Below are 21565 nucleotides of genomic sequence, written 5' to 3'. Positions count from 1 at the left end.
TATCCTAGAAAGGAGACTTATTCATAGTATAATACTTGGCTCTGAAGTGAATGAAATTGATATAATAATGAAAACCCTTGCTACTTATTTAACTAAAAATAAGTATATTGGGAGGATGGGATTTTAGAGGATAATGACCAAAATGAATAAACCAAGAAGCAATAGTAGTAACATATAATTTAAAATTCATATTTAATTCTTTTTGAAAAAACATTTTTTAAAGTGTTTATTGAAGTGTTACAATGTTGCTTCTGTGTTATGTTTTGTTTTTTTGGCCATGAGGAATGTAGGATCTCAGCTCCCCGACCAGGGACCAAACCCACAACCACTGCGGTGGGGTGCAAAGTCTTAACCACTAGACCACCAGGGAAATTCCATAGTTAACGCTTAAAGGAATCAGCTAAAACTGGAAAATGGAAGTAAGCAGCTATACTAGGAGTGGAGAGCAAAGGAATAGGTACTATTGGTTTCTATTTTAAGTCTTTTAGTGCTCCATGATTTTTAAACTATGCTCGTGTGTTGCATAGATAAGCAAACAAGATGAAAAATAGAGTAAACATTGAAGAATTTAATAAGGCCACTTTGCAGGTATGCTGCAATTTATGTGAGGGTTTGGGGAGCTTTATGAATTGATCTTGCTCTTGATGTTTTCATATTATGACAGTTTTTAATATTTGGTATCTATTGAGATTTTTTTTTAAAGTGAGGAGTTATTATGTCCCAGTGTAGAGTATGCTTATGTTTGCTAAGTTTAAAAAGCTGAATTCTTAAGTCTGTGGCCAGTGTTTAATTATTGAGTATCATTAAAAAAAACAGCATGCTGTATTTGCTGCTGCAGAATTTGGGGTTAAGGTAAAAAGTCAGAGAAGGATGAATGGAAAACCTAGAGCAGGGCTGCAAGAAACTTTGGGTTATGATATATCTGGAAATATTCCCGTAATCTTACTTCCTTCGATTAAGTTTCCCAACTTCACTGGGTATTCCTGGAGTTTAGGTACAACTAATGATGAAATGATGAGTGAATTCCTTGAGGGCTGAAGTTATATGACCAGGAAAAGACAAGCCTTTCCTGAATCACGATATGAATGTGACAGGTAACGCACCAGGTCTTATGCCTGACCATACTTACAAAGCACGGGGAAAAAAGGTTTCTTTAGCTAAAGGCATCTCTCTATTTTTAGTTGACAGATTGATAAAATGAAAATATGTGACAATGAAGTTTATATTTCCTAACTTTTACAGAGGTTTTCCTCCATACATATGTGTACCTATATATAATCATGCCCATACATATGTATGATATATTTATATATACACTTACATTTAAAAAAGGAATATGTAAAAAGTTATAACTGATTTTTTAAGCTCACATACTAAAGTTGTGTATCTAACTACATATTGCCCTTTGGAAGGATAGTTTCTTGGAAAGCTTTATACTTGTCTTAATATTCTCCCTAAATTTAGAAGTCAATTTTTTTCAAAAAATTTCTCCTTTGATTATACCTTTTACCAAGCACCATTAAAGACAGATTTTGGAGAATCAGTGATTCCTGGGAACAGCCCAAAGAATGTGGAATGAAGTCTTAGGAAGGTGAGTGAGTAACCTGAGTCACGGGGTTATGAGTTTGATGATCAAAGGTAAGATTACATTTCTCGTTGGTCAAGCTAAAATCCCCTAAGGAAATCCAGAAGCCTTTAAAAATGTTTGCATCATTAGGCGATGTCTTGAGTCTTGAAAGCTGATCTTCTTCAGTTGCAAATTGTAATTTTGCTAAGCACAGCATAAAAAAAATTCATTTTATAGTCACACCCTACACATGAATTCAAAAATGTTGGCAAGAAATAAATGTTACCAATATGAAAGACGAGTTAAAGAGAGAAATAGATAAGTTAGGAGACAGGCAGAAAGGGAAAATTAGGCTGACAGCATGCAGTGAGCCCTTCTGGACCCTTTTACCAACAGCTCCGGAGGACCTCCTAAGAAATCAAGATGACACAGAGTTAAGAGAGGGTACAAGAGCCTGCTTGAAGACCTTGTCTGCCTTCTTTGATCCACCTACTCCTGAAGAAACAGATCCCTGGACTTTACAATTGTCTGAGCCTACTAATGCACCTTTTTGTATGATAATGATGGTGATTGGTGGTCAGAGCAGAGGAAGAGGAGAAGGAGAAAGAAAGCAAGGAGGATTAGGATAAATAGGAATAAATGAAAAGCCAGAATCTGGGCTTCCCTGGTGGTTCAGTGGTTAGGAATCCCCCTCGCAGCATGGGGAATGCTGGTTTGATCTCTATTCCATCCCTGTTCTGGGAGGATCCCACATGCCTTGGCGCAGCTGCAACTGCTGAGCCCTCACACATAGAGCCAGTGCTGCACAACCAGAGGAGCTACCACAGTGAGAAGCCTGTGCACCCCAACTAGAGAGTAGCCCCCGTTCTCTGCAGCTAGAGAAAGCCCAGTGCAGCAACAAAGACTTAGCACAGACAAAAAAAATGAAAAGAAAAGGCAGAATCTACCCAGGGGAAACTATTGATACCTTTGAGAAGGATGAGAAAGTTGGAAAAGCCAACAAGTTTGAGGAATTGGAGAAATGATTTATCCAATGTTTTCAAAAGTTTCATTTTAAGAGGAAGAATTTTTTTTTCAAAGAGCTTGTGTTGGTTACTTATGCTTCTGCTTCCAGTGTTACCTGAATTCAAAAAGTTGCAAACTGACTCAGTCAGTTCAGTTCAGTTCAGTCGCTCAGTTGTGCCTGATTCTTTGCGACCCCATGAATTGCAGCTCGCCAGGCCTCCCTGTCTATCACCAACTCCTGAAGTTTACCCAAACTCACATCCATCGAGTCGGTGATGCCATCCAGCCATCTCATCCTCTGTCGTCCCCTTCTCCTCCTGCCCCCAATCCCTCCCAGCATCAGGGTCTTTCCGATGAGTCAACTCTTCGCATGAGGTGGCCAAAGTACTGGAGTTTCAGCTTCAACATCAAACTAGTCTCTGCCTTAACATCAAACATATATTTTACATTTCCACACTCCTTTTAAAATACGAAGTCTTATTAAGTTTTGTTTTCTAGATGGGAAATCTGAGGATGAGTGAATTTAGACTTGCTCAGTCAGTTCCATAGGTAGGATTTGACCCTGTTCTTCTTGATTTCAGAATCTAAATCCTGAACAACTGTTACAAGTACAGTTTCCAGATTTCTCATTTTGTTTTTTTTTTTTAATGTAAGCTTAATTATGTATGTTCCATATTTATTATAATGTAAAATACACTAGAGGGCAAATCTAAAGCAGTTTTTAAGACTATTAATTTCAACTTAAAAAACTCGATAAAACTAATAATGAGCTATTCATAATGTCTTGAAATGAAATAATTTAATGTTTCATATTTATTTATAAAGCCCAAACTCATAATACTTATAATTGTCATCAGCAAAATATTTCTGTAAATAAGAAGACATTCTATCAACACTAGTTTAAGATGAATAGCTAGAAATTATATCAGAAAAGTCTGTATCCCTTCAAGACACTCTAAATACTATGTATTGTTACTGATCTGTGTACCAAATGAAATCTTAATGTTATTGCTTTTGCTTATCACTTTTACCCATAGCATCTCTTTCAACTAAGCTAATAGTACTATCTGCATGGTGCTCTCTACTTATTAAACACTTGAATTATTAAAGTCTTTCTTTATCTTTCTCAGTACCACTGGTGGCAATGTCAGCGCTAATCTTTCTTTATCCCAGGAAATATTTACTTCTTTTGCGTTCCTAAAACAAAAACCATTTTGCACAGAATGAGTTAGGTAGAATGCATAAAATGTCACGAAATAGGTTAAGGGTTCTATACCCACTCTTATGGGAAGATCTTACTTTCATGCATAGCCTGGATGGAAGATCTCAGAATCATGGAACTGTACAGCTAGAAGAAAACTGATGGATCATCCTTTCAATATTAGACTAACACAGGAAGCCCGTTTTTAGCAATCTTGAAATGAGTTCAGCAAGAACATTTGGACTTGGAAACTCTTTTCTTTCAAATAGCAGCATAATGTTGAAAGATTAATATTCATTTGAATATAATTCTTATGTGATTGGAAATCAGTTTCATTGATGCTTAACTTTTTATAATAATAAGCTAAACTGAAAAAGAAGTGAAGTTACTCAGTCATGTGCGACTCTTTGAGACTCCATGGACTTTAGGGTACCCAGGCTTCTCCATCCATGGAATTTTCAGGCAAAAGTACAGGAGTGGGTTGCCATTTCATTCTCCAGGGGATCTTCATGACCCGGGGATTGAACCCAGGTGTCCTGGATTGCAGGCAGACACTTTACCTTCTGAGCCACCAGGGAAGCCCAGACTAAAAAAGTGAATGCAATAGTCTTTTTGCCTTTTTTCTTCTAGGGAAGACATTTTTAAAGAGATATTAATTATAGCTTGAGAAAAATCTTAAAAATTGTTCAAAGCAACTATTGGGAATTTCACCTGCTCATCACCTTATATTTCTAAGACCAATGGGATCCTATTTTAGAACTATATCCAAATGCTGGATTTTAAAAAGGGCTAAGGGTGTACCAAATCTGATCTTTCATGGTAAAGCTGTCAGAATTTCAGAGCTTTGTTATATGTTTAATGAATTCTTCACATGGTGTGTAAACATTTTTCACCCTTTTAACAAGACATCACAGATATTATGAAATTGACATGATCTGTTAAGAATTAACATAGCAATTTTACATACTTTTGAAATTTAAAGCATAGTCTAATTATTAAGCAAGTAAGAAAAAAATCCTGAAGATTATGCAAAACTATCCCTAAATCTGAAAAGGGAGATTCTTAAGTATTATTTCAATGTGCTAGTTTTCATTTCCATAAGCCTGAAGAAAAGCATTGTCATTGTCCACTAATTGATGGATGTTTCCATTCACCTGGATAGTGGGCTACAGAATGAATTAGCTGCTCTGTGAACTTTCCAAGGTGGTTTTACGATAAGTGTGGATCATTTGAAAGATCAGGGAATTATAGATACATTTTTTGTTCACTTCACATGTGTGTGTGCTTAAATAAGAAGTAGCAGCTTCAAGATGCAATGGGAAAAATTGGGAATGATAAAGCTAATTGGATCAAGAAGGCAATGGCACCCCACTCCAGTACTCTTGCCTGGAAAATCCCATGGACGGAGGGGCCTGGGGTGTTGCAGTCCATGGGGTCGCTAGGAGTCAGACACGACTGAGCGACTTCACTTTCACTTTTCACTTTCATGCATTGGAGAAGGCAATGGCAACCCACTCCAGTGTTCTTGCCTGGAGAATCCCAGGGACGGGGGAGCCTGGTGGGCTGCCGTCTCTGGGGTCGCACAGAGTCGGACACGACTGCAAAGTGACAATCAATCAGGATCATAGTCTCCTGTAAGCATTTCTTGCCCTGAATAATCTGGCCTGTCTGTCTGATGACTAGCTATTCTTTACACACTTTGCCTCTGGTATAATATGTCATTTCAGTCATGTCTAGCCTTGTGACCCTATGGTCTGTAGACAACCAGGTTCCTTAGTCCATGGGATTCTCCAGGCAAGAACACTGGAGTGGGTTGCCATGCCCTTCTCCAGTGATTCTTTTTAACCCAGGGATTGAACCATGTGTCTTACGTCTCCTGCATTGCCAGGAAGGTTTTTGCTCCTAGACCCAGCCAGATTCACCACACAGTAGGAGCTTTGCCTCAAAATACTGCTTCAGCCATGGTAGTTTGGTGAGCGCTGAGAGGTTTTGTGGGACACTGAGCTTGCAGTTCTAAAACAGGTATCGTCCTGGAAAAACTGGGAGAGTTGTCATCCTAGTTGGGGACACCATCAGAGGCCAAGCACATTGGCTGCCTTTTTATGGTACTGTGTCAGATCTGATGTTCTGAATTACATAATTTCAGTGGCAGTCAATGCTTTATTTTACTGAAAAATATATTAGCTCACACGAAGAATAAATGAGTACATTTCTGAAGAAGTTGTGATACATATGTACAATGGGATACTACTTAGCCATAAAAAGGAACACATTTGAGTCATTTCTAATGAGGTGGATGAACCTAGAGCCTATTATAAAAAATAAAGTAAATCAGAAAGAGGAAAAAGAAATATCTTATATTAATGCATATATATATATGGAATCTAGAAAGACGGTACTGATGAACGTATCCACAGGGCAGCAATGGAGATACAGACACAGAGAACAGACTTATGGACGAGGGGAGGGGAGAAGAAAGAGGTTGAGATGAATGGAGAGAGGAGCATGGAAACATATACACTAATATATGTAAATAATAGACAATGGACATTTGCTATGTGACTCAGGGAACTCAAATAGGGGCTCTATAACAACCTAGAGGAGTGGAAAAGGGTGGGAGGTTGGAGGCAGATTCAAGAGGGAGGGCACATAGGCACACCTATAGCTGATTCATGTTGATGCATGACAGAAATCAAATCAACCTTGTAAAACAATCATCGATCAATTAAAAATAACTGCATATAATTATTAAAAAAAAAGAATGAATGAGTACATTCTCTATCTAAAAGGAGACGGAAAAAGGGAGAAGCTGAGGAAGAATCTGTGTTTCACCTAGCAATCCTTCTTCCCTTGGAAAACTGGATGATTATGAGGCAGCAGTCATTATTCTATTTTCCTGATACAGAGCTGGACTAAACAAATAAGGCTCAGGGTAGGTTGTGAATCCAGTAAAATTGCAGAGCAGACCCAACACATTTAACAGCATCGTGAAGTGCACGTCCAATCTCAATTATCCCATTCCCAGCCCAATATTCTAGTTTCTGCTCTGGCAGGCAGCCTGTAAATAAACAAAAGGATGCAGTTGTCATAGGTGAGAAAACTAAAACACACAAAAATTCCTAATAGAGGGTTTTTGTTTTCTTCTTTTCTTCCCTCCTTTAAATAGACACTTTATTTGATTTTAATGGTCCTGTCTTGGATCCAGCAGGAAACCTTTCTTACTGATGGGGTCTCTCCTTAACTGGTGTCTCTGTCATCAGCCTGACCTTGTAGCTTTCTCTAGTGCCTTTATACCCTGGGCGCTGGCTTATTTTCATACAGCAGCTCCCTCGGCTTGATCCCACTTCATCTACTTCACGGACACAGACATTTGTTGGGCTTATTAGCTCAGCAGGAGCCTTATCATATTTTGTATCTGAGGCTGTTGGAGATGTCAGGAGATGGAAATGCTGTGTAGCTTTTTATCCTCCTTTCTCTCACTTTCTCCTCGAGTCCAACCCTGCATCTGGATTCAGCGATCTCTTACTACTAGCTGCTGAGATCACTTTAAATATGTCGAGCTTTGCCATCTGTACCAATAACACAGCAAAGGCTTAGCCATGATTAGGCTGTCAAGATTTATTAAGTTAAAAAGTATCAAAGTTTCTAGCTGCAACCCCAGACCTTTTAAGAGTCTACCTTCTTTGGAATCCCTTCCCCCTTCCTCTCTAACGTTAGAGTCACTGTGCTTTGCGTGACCTTGACCAACATCTGCACCCAGGGAACACTAATGAATTTGGGCCAGTTCATCTCCAAACTCCAAATTTAATCAAGCTGACATGCCGGGGAAAGCAGACTATAATTAACTTCTAGTATTTTAGGTAATCTGTAAATTTTCATAAATTTTATCTGATAGGTCATGCTTAATATATGTTTTCTTTAAAAAGACACACAGTTAAACCAATACATGCATATTTAGTAGCTAATTTTCAATGTTAAAGATTATGTGTATATGTGTCTTTAATTGTGGAAACACAGTGAAATTAAATATAAGTCTTTACTGTGTCATAAAACCCCACACAAACTTCAAAGCTGTTGCAGATTTATTTCATTGTTTTGTTTGTTTTGGAAGTAAGTGACCATTGTAATCATTTTAATAAATTTACACGTTAATGATTGTGCTGATGGTAAATAAGTTCTAAAAGCCTATACTTAATCACTCTATTAGAGAATGGGAGTACCATTCCTGTAAAATGATTTTTTTTGGTTGCTACCTAAACAGAAAAATCTCTTAATTGGACAGAAACTCCCCATGTCCCCAGATGAACTGAACAGTTTCTATGTCCTCATTTGTAAATGTCATTAATTATTGTCAGCTCAAATCATAATCCAATTTGTCCTTAATAAACCTATAAATGATATCTGTGCAAGTTTGTTAGAAAAAGTAAGCCTGCGTGTGTCACTAAGCTGAATGATGCAGTCTTTGAAAAGGTTGTCGTTACTTCACTGCTAACCTTCCTATGCTGGTGTTATGTTTGAAATCGAGAACCAGTAGTATATAAAACAAAATCTTCAGTTTCCAAGGTTCTTTTTGTTGCCAAAAAAAGTATAACAACATTATTTTAGTGTTATTTAATGTTACATTTCCTATAAGCAAATGCAAAATTTGTGTACTTTATTATGAATGAGAGATGGTAAGTACTTAAGTATTTAAACATATCTGGTGCTATGATCAACATAAAGAAAAATTTGGGCAAACTTTCCAATGACTGGTTTGAAAAAATAAAGGAAATTAAAACTGAACTGAATTCAAGGAAAATGTTTATAAATATCCCATTCTTCAGTGAAGAAATTTCCAATGTGTATTTTAAAAACTCCATTAATCTCACACTTTAAAGCATGATACACATAAAGGCCAATCTCCCATGTTTATACTGGTTCAGTAGAGTTAAAATTTTAATTCAATATTTCCATTATAATATCAACTGAAATGCATTCCATCCTTAGTAACGTGTGCTTTTAACGTGGTGGAAAACTCTTTTAGTACTTACCTGAGAACCATAGCATGTATAACTATTAACTTTGTATGACAAAATTTGGGTCATTTGAAAATATTTGGAAGAAATACAAGTTTAAATGTTGCTAATTAGATAACATATCCCAATAAAAATTGTTTTTGAAAAAGATACTTTTTGGAGATAAAACTAATTATGACTTTAATAAAAAGCTGTTTGTTTTTTTTTTAATAGTTTTAGCAACCACTAAGTTCCTCTCGATTTTATTTCCAAGGGTCAACATTTGTTCTCTTTTAAAAAATATTATTTTTCTTTAGTTTTAAAAAATGTATGCCAAAAAAATGAATTTCTTACCTACCATTCATCCTTAAATCTTTAATGAGTTTCTTTGATCAAGATCCAAGTAATCAAACTTTATATTGTGTCAGTAGATATCAAATAACATTTAAAAAACTATCATGCAATTTACTTTATTCCTTTTAACTAGTTATGTTGTTACTGTAGAAATAAAAATTCCCTTCATTGAATGTTCTTCATATAAAGAGCTCCAGGTAATTGCATTTACTAACTGTATGTGAGAAATCGAAAAATGAGACCCCAAATTTTGACAAACTGACAAACCTTCCTTCCAATTGAATAATCAATTTGTGTTGTATTAAATGTGTATAAAATCACATTGTTCTATTAAAGGTACACAAGAATACAAATGGTAGAAATGGTGTAAAGAAGGCAAAGCTGAGAGATGGAGGGCTTTTTGTGTTCATTTGTTTTCATTTGGTTTCCTTAACCTTTTATGTTTCGGTTTTAAAGCCCTGGTTTGGGATAAAAATATAAAAATTGTGTGTTCGATGAAAATTCAGTGTTATATGGCATCAATATTCTGGTTGAGTTTTAAAGAATTTTACATTTATAAGGTCTGCAGGTGCTATACTAATGCCATTATTTTTGCTTAATTGGTGAATAACCCTAAGATACATTAAAAAATTAATAAGATGTTCCAGGTCTAATGTAAACAGTAGATGTGTGCTTTCCAGAAATTTTCATATGTAGGAAAATGTCTTACTTGGGTTTTATTTGTTTAATATTCACTGAGGAGCCACATACAACTGGCTTAGAAACACTGATAGGGAATCCCCCATGGTGTTTTTGTTAATATAGTTAGAATTTTCTTTTTTTGTATGTGGGTGCCATTTACCTGGGATGGTCCAAATGATCTGAATGAGTATTATCAAGACAAAGTAATGGAGCAAAAATCTTTGTTATTTCCATGTTAACAGTAATATCAATATATATTTGCATAGTACATTGAGGTTAAGAACACTTTATGTCACATCACTTTCCTCGTTTGACCCTCACTAAAATCTTGTAAAATGTTAAAAGAAAAATTTCTTCAAGATTCTCCACAAAATCTTGAGCAGCAAATTCAGCATCAGATGGACCTGTGTTAAGGTCTTGTCTCTCTCGAGTTTATTTAATCATTTTAAGGTTTGGTATCATCCTTCAAACTCAGGATAAATGCTCCCAGGATTAAACCTGATAAATATTGGATAGTAGAAAGCATTTACATAGTGCCTGGTGCACATACTAGCTGCTTTCATTGTTTGAAGATGAGGCCCATGTGTTTCTAACTTGTAACCCCTCAGCTCACTATTTAGTATCTAGTGGTGTGAATAGGAGTCCAGTTGATGTTTGTTGAGTAAATGGATGGGGAAAAAAAAGTTAGAATTGAGAGTGATAGAGTCAAATGATTTGTTTAAGTTTATGTGCCTGGGAAGGAACAGAGCTGAGGATCAAGTCCATGTTTCCTGACTCTAAAGTCCAAGGTTTTCCCGGAGGCTTCTCATGCAGAGGATTGTAACCACTGCCCTGTCTTCTTATCGCAGGGGATGGGCTTACTCTTTACCTACCAATCCACTGATGGCTGCACTCACCTTTTCACTGCCCTAGCATCTTCACCATGGACATCTAGTAGCTATTTTCTGTTTTAAATCTTCAGTAAAGAACAAAATCTGTCAGGATATTATAAACATTCAAGTAATCAGCCCAAAGAAACTGCTCAAACTTACGCCATGTTGATGCACACAGCACCAGCTTTTCTGCCATGAACAATATCAGCTGATCAGATATGTTTTATACGGATTTTTCAAAGTCATAACTTTCATGTAGCATATCATGCTCTTAAGTAACAAGAGAACAGAGTCTCTGCTGCTGCTAAGTCACTTCAGTCGTGTCCGACTCTGTGCGACCCCATAGACGGCAGCCCACCAGGCTCCCCCGTCCCTGGGATTCTCCAGGCAAGAACACTGGAGTGGGTTGCCATTGCCTTCTCCAATGCATGAAAGTGAAAAGTGAAAGTGAAGTCGCTCAGTCGTGTCCAACTCTTAGCGACCCCATGGACTACAGCCCACCAGGCTCCTCCGTCCATGGGATTTTCCAGGCAAGAGTACTGGAGTGGGGTGCCATTGCCTTCTCCGAGCAGAGTCTCTATTTGGTTGTAAAACTGCAAGAACATGCATGCTATTTCACCCTGTGTGAACAGTTGAAGATTCACAGTGCACTGATGCTTGGAACCCCACATTTCAGAAACCAGAACCTTAAGGAGGATGTGGAGAGCCACAATTCTATAAACATAAACATAGCATCAAGATATTAGCTACTTTAAAGGCAGCCTCTCTCAGGACAGGCATACTACAAAAGTCAGCAACTGCATTAATGACACAGAACAGTGCCATCAACAGCAACAAAGTCAAAAAATAAAACAAAACCACACAACAAGAAAGAAAACAGAAGCAAGGAGGCTTAAACTTTTAGTCACTGCAATCTTTCATCGTCTTCTGATTTATTTAGGAAAAATAATTATATTCCTAATCCATTTCAGAATATATTTAAAGCTAAACCTCATAAGATCAAGGAAATCAGAAAATAATCATTGTGTAGAGATGACTAGTTCTTAAGGAATTCTCAATATTTGACATAATTTTTTTAACTGTAGTCCTAACATTCCTAGCAAAGCACCTATGATTAAATCAATCAGGGATTAAAGTATACAGAAGAAATATCTACTTTTAATATATAGCATGAATATAACTGCTAGATTTGAAACTCTTATTGGAAGAAAGGCAAAGGCATATCTTTATGGTTACTACATCTTTTCTTCAAAGATAGGAGGCAGCAAGAGAGTGAGAGAGGAAGAAAGAATTGACTCCATGCTATGTGTTCAGTAAGAAGTGAGTTGGATAAAAAATAATAATAAAAGGTCACAGTTCAAATTAAACTGCCAGGCAGTCTCTACGTGACCTGCTCATTATATATTTATTGTTTCTTGACTATGGAAACATGATCATTATCACCATGGTTTTCACCTGAGTTTCAAAAATGAATGCACATTATCTTTTGCATTATCTAAATAGAATAGGCTATGTTCTGTGCAGTTGCTAAACTTAAAATGATATAATGTTCATTTAGCCCGTCTGTCTTCCTCATCTCATCTCCCCTTTCTTCAGTGAGAGTGCAGGGAGAGAAGACAGTCTTTTGCTTTGGCAGGAGGGTAAGCAGGCCGTTGTTTCTGCATTCAATGCCAGTGTCATCTTATGAATCAGCAGGGCACGTTTCACACTGTCTTGCATATGGGCTCATGCCATAATTCCCCAGGGCTGTCATCTCCTCTGGTCCGGCGCCAAAGGAGTTGGAGCAGGGCCCCAAACCTCAAGCTAGGGTCCCATCTCAAGATTCTGCAGTGAGCCTCCTGCAGGGTCTACATTTGTTTAGAGGGTTAAAAAGTGGTCCCTCATTTCCCACTTCCAGCCAATGCTGAAAAAAAGCATTTTTAAAAAGAAACTTCTAATTTCCCAAGCACATGCTGAAAAGGAAAGCAGCACATTAAATATGACTTTAAGCTACTTCATTGTACACTCGTGTCTATTGTCTTCCATCTAGACTGAAAAAAACACAGGTGTTTTGCCATGTGCGGCTGAGATCTGACATCTAGTTTTTGATGTTCAGGGTTAAATTTAAATCCACATGGCCTGGTTACCAATCTCCACAGTTGCACCCAGGCAGGACTAGGAAAGATTGATGATTTTGATTGCGAGATTAATCCTGTAATGTTTACAAGACTCCTGAGCTGAAACCTGGTTGGTCGTATCATGCTACCCAGAGAAGGCCGCTTGGCTTGCCAGGGTAATTTCTTCTGATGCAGTAAATAACTAGGCATAATGAAAATACTCTGATGTATTCCACTGGCTGATTGATGCTCTGTGTGTGATTCGGTAAAAGCAGTGCACTTCCTATCACAAATTTACATATACAAACCAGCAGAAGACGCATGATAATGTCAGCATCCTACAGTAGTCCTGGGATGCAACACAATTTTATAGCAGTTATGAATTACTGTTGACCTTTCTGGCCTCTTATACCAGTATGCTAGACTTGAGCATATTGAAAGTCATCAGTCTGAAGCAGTCATTCTTTACATAATTATGGCTATTTGTGTGGGGGGAGGGCAGTGTTTCTTTTATTGTTAAGAATTAGCATTAAGGGATAACACTGCTGTGACCTAGGACAGTCTCTGCTGCTTTATATACATTTTAATAAAAGCAGGGAAAAGGACACTAAAAATACTCCAGCAGATTTCTCAAAGTACCATGGCATGGAAACAGAAATGCTAACCGCTTTTCAGTATTTTTTTAAACATAAGAAAAACAGGATTCTGGAGGCTTGCACTCATTTTTTTTTTTTTTAGAAATGTGGTGATTTAAAATTATGTTTTAGTATTTCTCTCATAGTAGCCAAGTTAAATTTTCTTGATTAATTTTATATATCTGATGACTGGAAAAACAGAGTTGGAATGACCAAAGGAGACTTTGGGGTCCGTATATGGATTAAATTTTTGAATTCATGTGGATACATTACTGAACGGAGCTCTATACTTCATACTAAATATCTGAATAATCAAGCTTTCTGAACATCACTAAACACAGCTCCTTATTATCATTTGCATTTTAATGTCCTTAAAATTATTACACTAAGGGAAATGTTTTTGATACATTACAGCATTTCCTCTAAATGTGTGATTATGTTAATGAGTTTTCAATCAGTATCCTAGCCTGACACCATAAGAAAATTTATGCAAAGTTCATACCCTGTCAGGGCCTTTAATCAGGACCATTTATTAGAGCCCTGCCTTCTTTGATGGTTGCTGCTGCCTTTATTAAATATACTGACTTGGCCATCTGAAGAAAAGGACAATAAAAGGTTACTGGGGATGAAAGCATGAATGCTATTTGCTCATGTTTCCTTTACAGACACCTCTTCAATAATTAAGGAAGGGCTTTCTTTGGCCTTTTAGGCTTTTGAAGTGCATATCAAACATAACAGTTCTTGTTTTTATGGAATGCTTAATACTTACATTTAGTCTTAAACACAAGTAAACTAACTGAGATGTTGTAAGCACAGGAATACACACACAGACCACATAATTTTTTTTTTTTCTCTACCAGGAACAAAAATCACAGCCTGGTCAAATATGTGACATTACATCACTGGATTTTTCTCTAAGGAGACCAGTTATGCTTTAAATCACATAGAAAATAATTAAGTTAAAAATGCTCCCCCGCCTTTCATTATTAAAAGTAGATCTTTTTCCTGATTCTTCCATATGGGGAGTTAGACTGGGCTGTGGCTCTGGTATATTAATGAATTTGACAAAACAGCCTTTAGTGAAAGAGGTGTTTTTTTCAGCTTCTGCCATTAGCACCAGGGCCTTTAAACAATTAATTAATACACTGCCTATAAATTTCTACAAGGGTTGAAACTGGCATGAACGACACCATTTTTCTGGATTACATGCAGAGAAAAACAAAACTAACAGAAGCCCCAGCTAAGCAGTATTGACAACCTGGGGTTTGGATACAAATTCAATATGAGAAAACAGACTCACTTCAATGAAATACAAATAAACAACAAATTCTGTTTTAACATGCCTAAATAGGAAATAGGTGACTGACAGGCTTGGGTCTCCTAGGAAAGCCATTAGTTGAGAACTTGATAGAAAACGTTTGATTTGAATGCACGTGGCGTTTCCCCTCAGGGGGTGAGCTGAGTGGTACAGGGGGATTCAGAGGCACCCCTTTCACTGAACATGCCTGCTGGGCTAAGACCTTAGAAAATGAAATCTGTAGGGTCCCCTAACACTAACAAGTATATAACTCTATCATCAATTTAGAAGGCATAGTAATTACAGTCATCCTCTGATGGCTCTTTTGCTTATCTTCCTTAAATCACACTCTTTTTGCCTTCTATCCAAATTCTAAGGGCAATTTTATAGCTAGAATTTTGTCCTTTCTCAAGTCAAAATTAGTTTTTAGGTTCATTTTATTTGTGATGGTAAAAATTATTCATGCCCCTCCTAAGATAGCTTCTAAAAAGTTTATCTAAAGGAAGGTAGCTTGTTGTCTAAGATTTGATAAATGAATTAATCACCACCTACTTGCCAAATTTTTTCTCTCCCCAGTTAGCATGATGCTGCTGCTGGTGCTGCTGCTGCTATAGGTCTCTTCACAGCAAGTGCTAAACTTATAATATCATGCTTTGAGTTCCTCTGATTTTTCTTTTTTTTTTTATTAGTGATTCCTATTATATTTTCCTTTGAAGAAATAACCATTATAGAGACAGGGTATTAATTTGCTTATTTGGATTTCAAAAAATGCAAAAAAAAAAAACCAAAACAAATCTTTGGTTATATTGAAGATGTTTTGGACCCAGAAATTTATAGTAACAAAAGTTATAACATGAGTCATGTTATAAATTTAAGCATTGGTGCACAAAAGAATTGACATTTAAAGAAGCTCTAAGTTAATCACATTTACGTAGTTAAAAAAAAATCGTCATAAATGAACTCTTTGACTTGAGCATTGTGTTTAATCTTATGCCTGTGTTTCTGATATACTGCATCATATAAGTCATTTTCTCTGATTGCTGGTCCATCTTTAGCTCATTCCCCCCATACCTTCAGTCTGACAGCCCATGCATGTGCACACACACACGCACACACACACACCCGCACACAAAACCACATCAGGCAGAAATGAATCAAGCAGTGTCTACTAGACTGAAGAAAGAAATATATAGAATGCATATCTAAGCGTATCAAAGCAGCCTATAGCAGGCCTTTGTTATTATCTTCAATAAATTATTAGAGTACTGAATTATTATTTCACGCTTTTTGGAGTTAAGAATATATATATATATATATATATATATATCTTTGATTTTATCAAATAAAAAGGAATATGGCAATCAATTCACAGGAAAGAATGCAGAAAGCATACATGAATATTAAAACTAATAAACCTTGCTGACAAGAGTTATATTTTTGGCATTAGATATTTATTCCTACCACTCTATATATCTGGGCAAATGTTCAGAATATTCCCGAATATGTATATATATATAGAGAGAGAGAGAGAGAGAGAATGCATGTTCGCATAGTTACTCTCTCTCTCCCCTCCCCCTCCCATACGTTGGCGTCTTATGAGATGAACAATAAGAATGAAAATCAGCTTCTGCAAAAGGCAGCTGCAATCCCATGATTCCATCGGAGCCAATCACTTAACATATCATTCATAATGCTAGCCTGCTCCCATCATCCTTCCTTGTCAGTAGTATCTTTCTTCATTTTCTTCCACTACTCAGTTCCAAGAAAGTGGAACCACTGTATCATTTACTGTCCACAACCTAAGCTGCTGATTTAAGGGTTGATTTGTTATTTTCCATAATGTCCTGTACAATTCTTTTTTATTTCAATGCAAAGTTTAAGTTGGAGAAAAAGCTTTAGATAATTTTGACAGTGGAAGGTTTGGATAAGATCAAATTTATCTATCCCTTTGAATGGCTCTATATAGTTTTAAGCATTTTAAAAGACTGAAATAAGTGTTTTATGGTAAGTGCTCCTCTTTTTTTTTTTCTTTCAAGACTCTTCTACACTAAATGGACAAAACAAATGACCTAGGATATCTTTAGGATGAGTTAAAGAAAGTGTTTCTTATCACTGAAAATTGGTGATTCAAAAATGTCTATAATGAGAAGGAAAAACATTTATTCACAGTCTCCTGAAATAGTTATGGTCCCATTATGTCTAACAAGGCCTCCTGAAGGCAAATTCGTTATAATTTGTATTTTTTCTTATTATTTTTTTACAGTGGACAGTGATGACTCTCTGACTTAAAGCCTAATCACCGGTGCCTATTAAATTTGGGTTTATATGTTGCTGAAGGTAGAACTGATTATCATAGCGAATGAAATACTTGTTTGGCTTGTTCCCAGGGGGCAAAAAGTCATTCTTCAAGGTGATGCATCTCATTTGAGGAATACATTAACAATTGAAGGCAGTTAAAAATACATGTGAACTCCCAGTGAGGCAAATCTGAGGTTGACCACATATATTTACTGGCTGACTCTTGCCTCATTCGTGGAGGAAAACTATGATATGGAAGGCTGATTTCTGCAACACAGCAGCCCTTAATTTACAGTCCTAATGTAGCACATGGATCATGAATGCTTAGAAAATATTTATTTTTCTAACATTCTATATAGGCTTTGTATGATTTTGGATATTACGAAAGTTTTAGGGGAAAAATGTATTAGAAAAGATAAGTTCCAACAGCACCCAAGATGCAAAATTTTTAGTTAAAATCAACCTCTCATTTCCAAGACATACTATGACTTTAATATCACTGACACTGTAAAGGCACGGATCCAAAAACTTACCAGAAAATGTACCAGGTCTACATTCTTTAAAAGACAGAATTATTGGTAACATAGAACAAGTTAGATAATGACTTTCTAATTAGATTCACTTCCAAAGACAGATAAGATACAGAATGATTAAAAACTACTGTCTGTTAACATGTGTTTGCATTTTTGCTTTGCTTTTTTTCCCTCTGCCCAGATTATCTGTAGTATTTAAAAGTGAAATTAGAATTCATTGAAGAAAAATGAAGACATGATTCAAGCCTAAGCATATACTTTGCAATATTTATCACTCCTGAAATATAATATGTCTGGAAGAAACTCCAAAAATCTTCATCCTTTTAGATAAACATATTGTTTTAAATGGTAATAAACTACAAAGAAATACCAGGAATGAACAAATGCATCTGTAAGTAAATTCAGGAAAAGTAGAGATTTGTAGACATGTACAGTAAAAACAGTAAAGCTGTTTATTTATTTATTTGTACAGTTCTTAGCTTCCATCACAAAGATTTCTCTTACGTATAACAATTTTTCAGAATGCATTCTCATGAGTTAGCTCAGTACGTTACCACAAGGACTGTGGGACACGGACCGAGCTGTCTCGTTGGAGTGAAAATAGAATCGCAGAGAGGAGATGCGACTCACCCAACATCCGGAATCCAGAAAGTGGCAGGGCTGGGACTCAAGTTCAAATCTTTGGGCTGCTGATTCAGAGCTCACTCTTCTAAACCACATTGCTCCTTTTTTTTCGTCAAGTAAAGAGACCGTGAACATATTTCACTCTGCATGATGTATAGGTTTATTGGGAGAGTGACACAACAGAGCAGTGAAGTGCAAACCATAGAAATGAAATCATGCATAAAACTGCATAAGAAATATGTATATTGAAGTCCTAGCTCATGAAGGTGCTGGGGCCATGTGGCTTCCTGTATTATTTATGGACACATTGTTATTTCTGTATTATTATTATTGTTTACCTTCTCTGGTATACCTTATTGTTAAAATAAATGGTGTGGCAGGCAGTATGTAGCATGAATGGTGCACTTTAATTAAAAAGAAAAAAAAACAAAACAGAGGGGAGTTGGTGATGGACAGGGAGGCCTGGCGTGCTGCGATTCATGGGGTCACAAAGAGTCGGACACGACTGAGCCACTGATCTGATCTGATCTGATCTGGGTTCAAGTGCTAAACTCCTCCCTTGCCACAACCTGAGGGCATTTCAGGTTCATCATGGAGGGAATGCCTCTCTGTCTCTGAGAAGGGCTTCCTTTTCAGCTGTGTCATGAATGCTGAGACCAGAAATGGCAGTGATTGAGGATTTTCAAAAGTGAGGGAGAAAGTGGAAACTGCCAAAGGAGCTACCATGGCCCTGAATGAAACCTACTGGTTTGACATTCTGTTTGAATTGATTTAAAAAAGCCTGACATTTGGTAATTTATTGCAAAGTCACTAAAAAATATAAAAATTTTAAAACAAAAGGGAGACTGTTAGAAAGGGTATGTAAATTAGCTTCCAATATAATATCATTTACCATTTCTGTTTTTCAATGTGCATTCAAATCTGATTCTTACAATATTTCAATTTACTTTTAATAGCCAGATGTTGGATATTTCACCATTTCGCCTGTATTAATTTATAATATTAAACTGTTTTATTTAATAATTAATTTTTCGTTTAAAAGGCCATTAGGAAAATGAATCATTCTGTTTTACTTCCTAAGTTAATTTCTAAAGCAATCTTACAGTAATAACATGACCTTATTATTTTTAAAAATAAAATTAGAAGTACTTAGACAGGATTCTCCTTGAAACAATTTAACCAAAGATGATGTTTAAAGATAAAGGAAAGCAATGTGGCTCACTACTTAATAATATGGGCTCTGGACTCAAATGTCTGCATTCAAATCCTTGCATCTCTGTGCTTCAGTTTTCTGATCTATAAAATGGGGAAAAGCATAAAATCTTCTTTCACAGAGTAGATGTGAGGATGACATGCATATGCCAGTGCCTGGCAAATATAAAATATTCAATATGTGTTAGCTATGTTTTCAAGAAAGATGTATCTAAATGGTGGTATTATAATTCAGCCTAAAGTAGTCATGGCTCATGAAAGAGTAGGAGTTTCAGGGATTCCAGGGAAAAAAGTACAGTTCAGGCAGCATCTAGTGAAAGAAGTAGGGAAATGATTATCACTCTGAAGTCAGGCAAATATTGTCAATACTTGCCTTGTTAGAGATGTGTAACTTTGAGTTCACCTCTTCTTAAGACTACTTCTTCATCTGTAAAATAAATACTCTCATACGGGGCATTTTTTTTACTAGATTAGAGCGAGATTAATATCAATAATTAGCCAGTGCCTAGTGATAGGAACCCTTCAAGATGTGGCTATGGGACTGTTATTTGTGGTACCAAGGAGGGATGTGGTACCCATGGGGAAAAGGGAGAAGGTGGTAGAGATCTAGGGCCCAGAACACAGGACAATCATTGCAGAGTTGAAACAAGGGCTTTGGTCAGCTCCAGCGGCTCCACCAGCTGAGACGTCATCTACCGCAGGCCATTAGTGAACTCTTGCTGGGGACAAACAACCCAAAATTGGTGTTAAGAGGCGTTGATTCTGGGCCAGCACCAGGGATAGCTCCCAGGAGCCCTTCGAAAAGCAGACCACTTGTTTCTTCTCCCAGTCTTTGCTCAGGTTTTCAAAGGTCAAGTTCCTTCCAACTCTTCTTTTTTTATTATTAATTTTTATTAGGGTACGGATGGTTTACAATGTTGTGTTAGTTTCTGCTGTACAGCAAAGTGAATGAGTTATATATATATATATATATATATATGTATGTATATATATATATCTTCACTCTTTTTAAGAACCTTTTTCCATATAGCTTGTTACAGAATATCAGGGAGAATTGCTTGTGCTATACAGTAGGCTCTTTTTAGTTAACTATTTTATATATAGCAGTGCATATACGTCAACCCCAATCTCCCAATTTATCCCTCCTCCCCCTTTTCCCCTGATAACCATGCTTGTTTTCTACATCTGTGACTCTATTTCTGTTTTGTAAATAGGTTCATTTGCACCATTTTTTTTAGATTCCATGTATAAGCAATACCACATGACATTTGCTTTTCTCTGTCTGACTTACGCGCTCAGTATGACAATCTCTAGGTCTATCCGTGTTGTTGCAAATGGTATTATTTCATTCTTTTTTACGGCTGAGTAATATTCCATTATAATATAATGGTGTATATGCATGTACCACATCTTCTTATCTTCTTTATCCATTCCTCTGTCAATGGGCATTCAGGGTGCTTCCACGCCTTGGCTATTGTAAATAGTGTCGAGGTGAACACTGGGTACATGTATCTTTTTGAACTTTGACTTTTTTCACACTTCTGTTTCTTTTCCCAGTCTCTGCTCAGACTTTCAAAGGTCAGATTCCTTTCGAGACAGTTTCCAACACTTCTTGATGAAGACTAAGTTGAATCCTTCATCCCCCTGTCCCCAGGAGACTTAGTAACGACAAGATGACCAGGCTGCAGAATGTATTAGATCGGGAATAAGATGAGTAGCTTTTTCTCTGACTGGATGAGAATTGTTTTTTTAAGCATGATCATAATTCTTTTGATAGTCATATTCCTTCAGGCTGATGAATTCTCAAGTTCAATGTCACTGTGTTTAGTTTTGTCTAGGTTTGTTTTGAGGTATTTTGCAAGTAATATGTCACCAATAATAAAATTATCCAATGCTGAAGTTGGCCAATGACTTACATTTTAAAATAAATAAAACGTTTTTGAATTTGAAAAGCAACACAGAAAACAGTCTATATTATGATTTAATTGGGCAAAACTAATACAATATTGTAAAGTTTAAAAATTAAATAAAAAAAAAACACAATTCAGAAAAAGAACAATAAAGTAACACATGGTTTAGGAATACATACCTATGTGGTATGAGTATAAAAAGGCAAGAGAATGAATAACACAGAATTCAAGGTAGAAGTCTCTCTATTTGATGGCAGGCAGATCAAATCAGGGAGGAATTTACTGG

Source organism: Bos taurus, chromosome 14 (genome assembly GCF_002263795.3).
Source record: "Bos taurus isolate L1 Dominette 01449 registration number 42190680 breed Hereford chromosome 14, ARS-UCD2.0, whole genome shotgun sequence".
NCBI classification, from domain to species: Eukaryota; Metazoa; Chordata; class Mammalia; order Artiodactyla; family Bovidae; genus Bos; species Bos taurus.
The sequence above is the reverse complement of the archived record's forward strand: the minus strand, read 5'-3'. Positions refer to the sequence as shown.